Source organism: Bactrocera neohumeralis, chromosome 6, assembly GCF_024586455.1.
Source record: "Bactrocera neohumeralis isolate Rockhampton chromosome 6, APGP_CSIRO_Bneo_wtdbg2-racon-allhic-juicebox.fasta_v2, whole genome shotgun sequence".
Lineage (NCBI taxonomy): Eukaryota > Metazoa > Arthropoda > Insecta > Diptera > Tephritidae > Bactrocera > Bactrocera neohumeralis.
Genome location: NC_065923.1, coordinates 15661873 through 15670782, shown reverse-complemented (window position 1 = coordinate 15670782; position 8910 = coordinate 15661873). Strand labels below are relative to the sequence as shown.

The window sequence follows — 8910 nt, the reverse complement described above, 5'->3', positions numbered from 1 at the left end:
TTTCTAACTTCCGTTGTCTTTGCTCGGTCTTAAGTGATGTTTTCGTCGGCTGACACACCACTTATAAAAACCTAAAGACTTCTAATGGAGAACTCTGTGCATAGGTTGCCACATATGCACACTCATACCTTTATGTGGTATTTGCGGCATATGTAAATCAGCTGCTTGAATGCAACCCTTTCACAGTTGACTTACGCTCAGCTCGTGCTTCTGAGCGCGGGTGCAGTTCACTGGCATTAACAGCTGGCGTACGCGTTGCAGCGGCGGCGTGATTTTGCTGAGGCAAAGCAATAAATTTTATGAAAATATTTTTCCATTTGGTGCAAAGGTAAGTGAGGCGGACCGCTGGCCGCGCACTTTCGATTTCCATACTTATGTACATGTGGATATACATATGTGTGTGTGTGTTTCAGGTATGTTGTGGGGTAATAATCGTGATCGGCAGCCACGTGTCGTCAACGCCGTCACTGTTGTCGAACGCTTGTTGTTCGTGGCACCGCAGAATGTCAACCTTTTGTGGCTTCATTATGCAGCGCACACCGTCGGACTTGGCGCAGCGGTGGGTCGCCGCATTTTCCACACTTTCATGCAGTTACGAATGTATGTAACTGTATTTATACATATACATACATTCTTATATACATAGATGGCGAAGGCGCGCGCTGTTTTGAACTCTACGAGGCGTTGTTGTTGAATTTACGAGCCGCCAAGACCGACGGCTCTCCTTGCTGTTAGTTGGGGTCACCGCCATAAGCACCAGCCCAGCCATCGCCAACGCGTCAACGCGTTCACGTGCGAAAGTAGCTGGCTGCAAACAAACAATCAAACCAAAAACAAAAAACATTCCACATTCGACAGCTGCGCGAGTGACAGCAGCTGCAACCAAAGTCTGTTGACAATCCATCGTATAATCGGCGAATGTTTTACTGCGCGTAGGGCCGCCATTGATTTTTACTGATTTACGGAAGCTTTTTTGTTGGCTTTTTCATGGATTTCACAATTTGTTTTTGTTGTGGCAGCGCGCTGCGCCTACAAGTCGTGCCATCGACAGCAACCCACAAGCCTTTGTCACCCCAAAATATCTTTGCTCACACACACACACACACACACATACATTAAGGCTCACCTACATTGTTTGTCGTCATTGTCACCGCTGTTGTCGTCAATGTCCAAGTCGTGAGTTTCGATTTGATTTCAGTTTGAATTTGATTTGTGCCACTTATTCGTGCCGTTGCACGTGGCTTTCTACGAAATCGCTCTTTGTTTCAATTTAAAATTCATTTAAGCAAAGTTCACATCTGCGAGCACAATTTAAGGTCTCTCGTATTATAATATGTACATAATTGTGTGTTTATATAAATATATAATTGTTTTTATACGCTCGAAACACGTTGCTACAGAGTATAATATTTTTGTACGCCTAACGATTGTTGGTGGCACCTAAAATTAATCAATTTAAATATATTCAATTATTGTATACATACATATGTATGTATGTATGTATGACGGATTTTTAAATACAAAAATAGCAAAAAACGGTTTTGAATATCACTGAAATTTTTTAATCCTGTGAAAGTACATTCAATGCTATTATGTATGTAACTCGTTTTCTTTTGCGCGGCTACACGGCTTTGCTTAAAGACGTCCAGACGCTGAACCCCATTTTCGACGGTTTTCAAGTATAAATCGGCCGATACTGTTGCAATTTCACATTCGATATTCGTACGAAGTTCATCAATCGTCGCTGGCTTGTTGGCATAGACCATAGACTTGACTAGCCGCACAGGAAACAGTCTAACGGCGCCAAAGCGCACGACCGAGGCCAATTGACTGTTCCATTTCGTAAGATAACACGTTCACCAAACTTGGTTTTCAATAAATCGATTGTGACATTCGCTGTGTGGCTTGTGGCGCCGTCCTGTTGAAACCACATATTGTCCAAGTCCATATCATCCATTACGTGCCAAAAATATTCGGTTATCATTGAGCGGTAGCGATGCCCATTCACAGTAACGTGCCGGTATTGATCATCACGAAGAAGTACGGCCCAATGACGCCGCCGGCCCATAAACCGCACCAAACTGTAATTTTGAAATGTAATTCGTGACTCATGGAGTCCGTGTGGATTTCTGCCTGACCAATAAAGCATAGCTTACTTATTCACGAAACCATTCAGCCAGAAATGAGCCCCATTGCTGAAGATGATTTTTCGATGTAAATCCGGATCATTTTCAAGTGGTTGCACAGCCCAATTCACGAACATACGACAATTATGGTGGACAAATATGGGTCTTCCTCAATAATATATAAATCAATATTTCACACTACGGGCACTTCTTTGTTTTTGGCACGGGAAAATTTTGTACTGTGTCTGTAGATTCAAATTTGTACACTAGACGCTCAATTGTTGATCTGACAGGACGATTATGACGACCATAAATTGGACGTAGCGCTGTTAAAGTTGAGGTCTCTGACTCCGAATTTAAATTATTAATAATTTACACCCGTTGTGGGATCGTACATCTTTCCATGATGAAATGGCTGAAGAGAAACGTCAAAAGAGCGGAAAAATATGGTGTCGTTTGCTGTCACTATCGGTCTACTCTTGTAGCGTCCCTACTGAAAGCCCCGCTATGTTCTACGTATAAGTACATACATATGTACATATGTAAGGGAACAGCATGATGAGGCGAATTGAATTCCGGAAGACTGTCCGTGCGTCGGTGTAACTTGAGTAAAAATGAAGATTTCTTGAAAAAACTTTCTACATTAGGTTACTATTACCGATAAGCCAAATCAATCAATCTCCACGCCCACAAATGGTGTTAATCGAAACCCTAGACAACAATAGCAAGCCACAAAATTATATTCAAAACTGCAATTTGGTAAAAGTCATCGAAGTTGGGAGGGACATCTGTAGTTAAAATATTTTTAAATATTGTCCTTATTAAAAGCATGAAATAAAAAAGAAAATTGCTCTCCTGCTGCAATTATTGAGTTAAAATAATGTAACATGTAGCTTTTCGGAACAAATATTTTTTATTGCAAACTATATATGTATGTATTTCCTCTTAACTCCGCTGTAATACTACTGTGCCCAAAAAATAAGGTGACATTTGAATTTAAACTGCGCGCGTCGAAGGATTTGTCAAAATATTCATTAGTGTTTGAGATACGTGTCGTTTTGTGAGCTGCTAAAAGTGAGTTTTTCATTTTTTGCGATGTCGAAATTTGTTGAGCAAAGAATTTGCATTAAATTTTGTTTACGGAATCAATTTTCTGCTGCGGATACGTTGAGGATGGTGCAGAAAGCCTTTGGTGGTGAGGCTATGTCTAAAAAAATGTTTACAAGTGGTATAGTGAGTTCCAAGCCGGCTGTGAACGTGTCGAAGACGAAGAGCGTCCAGGGCGACCATCAACCTCAACCGACGAAGCTCACGTTCAACAAATCAAAGATTTGGTGTTGAAAAACCGTCGATTAACAATTAGAGACCTTGCTGATGAAGTTGGCATATCGAAAGGCTCAGCCAATACCATTTTGAAGGGCTACCAGGGTGTCATGAAACGCATTATAACTGGCGATGAGACTTGGATCTATGCTTACGACCCCGAAACAAGTGATCAATCGAGTGAATATCGAGAGAGAGCCGAGACCAAAAAAATTGCGCCAAAGTCGCTCAAAAATCAAGGTCATGTTGACTGTTTTCTTCGATTATCGTGGTGTTGTGCATTATGAATTCCTTCCAACCGGTCAAACAGTCAACAAGGAATATTATTTGAACGTTATGCGTCGTTTGCATAACGCTATCCGCCTAAAAAGGCCGGAATTGTGGAAAGACAATTCTTGGTTTTTACACCACGATAATGCACCATCCCATACTGCCCTCGTAATTCGTGATCATTTCGCCAAAAACTCAACCCATGTCGTTCCGCAACCACCGTATTCACCTGATCTGGAGCCTTGCGACTTCTGGCTGTTAACCAAGCTGAACCACGGCCATCACGGAAAGTGACTACAAGCAGTGTTTCGAAGATTGGAAAATCCGTTGGCATAAGTGCATTGCATTGGAAGAATAAATAAAGAATTTTCAAAATAAATACAATGTCACCTTATTTTTTGGGCACAGATTTATTGTTTCTTCGACCTATACATATTTTCAATCAAAGTACAAGCATTTATATAAGTTTTTCCACCACGTCTTTCTTCTTTGAAAGGTCGTTGAACTCATGAAAAGATTTTGACCTCTGAACATAAGGGCCTTTGATCTCAGGGAGGGTTGTTGTCATCGCTAAAGATATACATACTTAGGTTTCTATATATATTTCTGGCCTAATAATGTAAATAGGCATATTTATCAACGAAAATGATTATTTTTATTTTTATTTTTTTTTTTTTGACGATTGCTGTTTTCTATCTATCTAAAGGTATCTATCTGAAGGTATGTTACATGACGGTCTTGCATTATCATTTCACGTACGGCATCGATGTTTTCTGGCACAACGGCTGTTTTTGGACGACCTTCACGGAATTCGTCTTTGAGCGAGCGTCGGCCACGATTGAATTCGTTGTACCAGTTTTTCACAATGCTATAGGATGGTGCTTCATAGCCATATAAAGATTTTAGTTCATTCGATGCACTCTTGTCGTGATAATCCACGTCGAAAGTTGTGAAAAATGATCGCACGAAAATGTTCACGAGTTAATTCCATTTTTTGGCCGAGATGAATTTTTTAATTCCCTGTAAATAAAACAATTCAGGATTAAATGACAAAAAGTTCTGAGTGATGTTATGCTAAAAAATGTCAAACTTTCCAATAGAAATGTCAGATTGCACCTGGCAACACTTAGTGTTGCCCTAGGCCAGAATATATATAGCAGCCCTCGTACAATAGGGGCTATTGACTTCAACAAAGGTCAAAACTAAAAGTCATTGACCCTGCTAGTGTTCATGAATTCGCTGAAGGTTATTGACCTCGATAAGGTTCAGGATTCAATCCAAGTCAAGCTATAAAAATGGACTCAAAATTTTTGAGACCTTAGATATTGAACACGAGAGCTTTAGTTTTTTAGCCTTTTTTCTGATCACAAGGTTGTGTGATACTTAAGATGTGTGGTTCAGATAGCAAATACCTCAATATATGTACATATATGTTTGACTTGTTTTCGCAATTATCGGTCATTCTGTGAGATATGTATGTTAATGAAATTCAGAGAAATTTGATTATTGGCGCAAAGTAGTTATTTTCATTAAAGACGTCTCCGCTCTAAAATTTCTGACTACAAAGGGCTTGCCTTCTTTTTTTTGCTTTAATGGTCAATGTTAATTTCAAGTGATATTACATCTTGATCAACTTGGTATGAAAAAGTACCGATATTATTTTCAGAAATATATGGTTCCAACATCGCATTTCATGAGCTAATACAAAGAGCCGACTTACATATATAGTATATCAGTAAACTACTTTTTGCCTTCGTTATATCCTCGATGCTACTATTAATGTCCATTTCAGAATATCTTTTCATGAGAAATAAGATACAACTATACAGATTTTCAACGGCTTGTAAAAATATGTGAGAATAGACGGCATTTAGTTTAGAGATAATTAGAAATATTTTTTTTTTTTGTTAAAGTAAAGGGCTGTTTTCTTTTAATGTTGGTGCTATGTATGTCAAAACATGTAGTAAATAAAATTTGTTCTTTGGTGTTACAATTTAAGTAGTTCTGTATCGTCTGCTCGTCGATTTGAGCAATACATGTTACTGAGAGTGATCCCATGATGAATTATAGTTGAAGTGGCTCTCGTAATAGACGATATTTTACATACTCTCCAACGTTTTTAACTGTTCGGAAAGAATATCACTTTTAAATGCATATTTTAAAGAGCTATTTTGATTACTAGTTATCGATAGCTTCATCGAAACTACCTTTAAAGCCCACAATCGATACTTTTCCGCTTTAATTGTGACGTGATTTAACATAAAATGTCACCCTATATGAAGTATTTAACCTTTAATCGCCGCAATTGCCATTCAAAAAGTCCTTATCTGCTTCAATTACTATTTCACTTTTGAATTTAATTCGCTCTTTTGCTTGGCTCGTGTAGCAAATTATGCAAACATCGCGTCGACAGAAATCAATTTGGATTTTGTACATTTTCATCAAAAAGCGCTCGAGCTCGATGTTCGGTGTTCAAGCGATTTTTAAGGCGTTTCACGCTGACTTTTTTAGGAATCGCTTACTTGCAATGCGCATAAATGTATCACTGTATATTTATCTGCATGTGTGTGTGTCTTGCCGAATTTGCATATCAAATTGGGCACTCGTTCATGCGAAATTTGCATAGAAATCAAAATCTGTCAACGCTTTTGATTGTTTCGACTTTAAAGTATTTGTTAAGCAATCAAATGGTTAATTCATTTTATTCCTTTTTTCCTCAAATCACGAATATATTATGAACAAAAACATTTTCGTGCAAATCGAAGGCATGTTGACATAAAAAGGTGTTTAGAATTGGAGATAGGGAAGTTGAGGTTTTTGGAATATTTTTGATTTGTTTTGCATGTACTTATACTTTTCGAAAAAATGTAACGGTTAAAGTTCGATTGAACGGAAATTCTAAAATTCGGAAGAATTTCACAACCTTAGTTTTATATGACAGAGGTTCGTGGACTTACTGATAGAAATAAATACAAATATCAAACAAATTAAACAGATTTATGTCTTTAATTTTAAAGATTTTTCAATCTCTGAATATAAGGAAATTAAAATGTTACAAAATTCTAATACAGAATCTAATTAAGAATCTAAGTAACACGTTCACCAAACTTGGTTTTCAATAAATCGGTTGTGACATTCGCTGAGTGGGTTGTGTAGTTTGTGGCTTGTTGGAACCACATATTGCCCAAGTCCATATCAGCCAATTCGGAAAAAAATGTTTGGCTATCATTGAGCGGTAGCGCTTCCCATTCACAGTAACGTGACGCCGCCTGCCCATAAACCGCACAAAACCGTAATTTTTTCGGGATGCCATGGTCACTCATGGAGTACGTATGGATTGCTGCCTGACCAATGACGCATATTTTGCTTATTGCTGAAGCCATTCATACAGAAATCAGTCTCACCGCTGAATACGATTTTTTGATGAAAATCCGGATCATTTTCAAGTTGTTGTGCAGCCCAATTCACGATCATCTCGCGTCAATTTGATCTTGTAAGAATGTAGGCCAAGATCTTTTCGCAAAATTCGCCACAACAACGTCAAAGAGATGTTCAACGCTTGAGAACGAAGTAGGGGAGACTGATTGGGTCTTCCTCAAATGATGCGCTAACGGTAGCAAAATTTCTCGTCACTACAGCCGCATTAGCAGGGTAATGATTAATAGTAGTTTTCAATTTCCAAGCATACTCTCTGTATGGACAGAAATTTTGAACTGAGCGTTCGAATTGGAGATTGTGGATTAAGGCTTTTGAGGGAACCCAGAGCACTTTCTATTTACCAACTTTAGAGGAAAGTAATTTTTTGGCAATTTCTTGGGACGTATTTAGACCGAAAGCCAATCATAAGTGACATGAAAAGACCACTACTGCCATAATGTAGTGATGGCCTTTCCGTTTGGGCGACATTTTGTCTTTATGACCAAACATTTTTATATTAGTATCACATTTTTAAAAGTAAGATAGAACTTTATATAGCTTATAGTAAGCTATACCTGTAAGTAAGCTATGATTTGTTGAATTATGAGGTAGGCGAGATTTCATATTCAGTTTGGTCTGTGGAAAGTGTAGCTAATTTTTGTTATTGAGAGAGCTTAAAGCAAATGAGTTTTGGGTACCTGATTGCTTAAAACTGTAAATTTAGACCGGGTTCAGAGCCTATGATATATGCTATCGCGCACGGTGGCTTTCGAAAATAAACATTTGTCGGAGGAAAGCTAAGTATGTGAGTTAAAAGTTTATATCTATTACTTAGAACCTAACCAAACCTAAATTATTGCCCTTCAGTCTATATTACAGAATAAATCTTGAAAATTCATTATAGAGAACATTTAAAGCAATTATTGTGGTACAAAGGCATCTTTTGTATACCTAAGCGGGCTAAGAAAAATCAATACTGGCGTCGCCACTATTTTTCTGCAAAAAAACGAAGAGTGCTGGTAATTAGCATATTCAAAATGGCCGACACGAACGAATGGATGGAATATAGAAATCGTATGTATGGTATACATATATTTTCCCACAAATACAGCCACAACTTTATTGGGTACATGCTCCCCAAAACACAGTTGTATGCATACCAAAAGCAAATACCGTTAAGGCAGGTGCGTCTGCAATTGACGAACGCCATATTGCCATAGCAACCGAGCTAACTGTAACAAATTGGGGAGCTTTAGCAGAGTAACGAGAGCTTGGCTTTGCGCAGGACACTGTATGAAGAGCGGCACCGAACAATAGCGAACTGAGAGCGCCAGCAAGCGCGAGAGAGAGAGAGAGGGCGTGATTGTTGGAGGCAAATATGCGGCACGTGTGAGTTCGCCGAAGAGAACATCCTTTCTGTATTTCATATGATTACATAAACATACAAGTATAACATAACAACAAAAACATCCATAACATAGCCACAAACACCGCTGTTATACTATGCAATTATGGGAAAATCTTTCCCGGGCACCAGATGCAAGGTCTGCCGTTGGTTGTTCCGACGGGTCACAGATGTAAGCTTTCTGTTTGGCTGATTTATAAAATACGAGGCTTATGAGGGTTTTAACGGTTGTGACTAGCTTTACTACCCGTTTTGTGCAGCAAATGGAAGTTCGGAAAATTTTGGGCTCATTAAAATAGATTTATATCTCGTAACCCCTGTCAGTGGTACAACGACGTTTATTGGTTGTCAGATTTCGCTATATTTGCG

At 38.6% G+C, this 8910-nt stretch overlaps 1 long non-coding RNA gene across 3 annotated transcripts in view; it reads left to right on the top strand.

Annotated features, from left to right (window-relative positions):
• The first annotated feature begins 218 nt into the window (after positions 1–218).
• LOC126761001 (uncharacterized) overlaps positions 219–8910 on the top strand; it is a 129392-nt gene continuing 120700 nt past the window's right edge. For 2 of the 3 annotated variants that reach the window (XR_007667282.1, XR_007667283.1), the window contains exons 1-2: positions 219–328; positions 414–1335. This is a non-coding gene — a long non-coding RNA (uncharacterized LOC126761001). Of the gene's footprint in view, positions 329–413; positions 1547–8910 lie in introns of those variants that run through there. The other variant, XR_007667281.1, reaches the window with a different exon arrangement.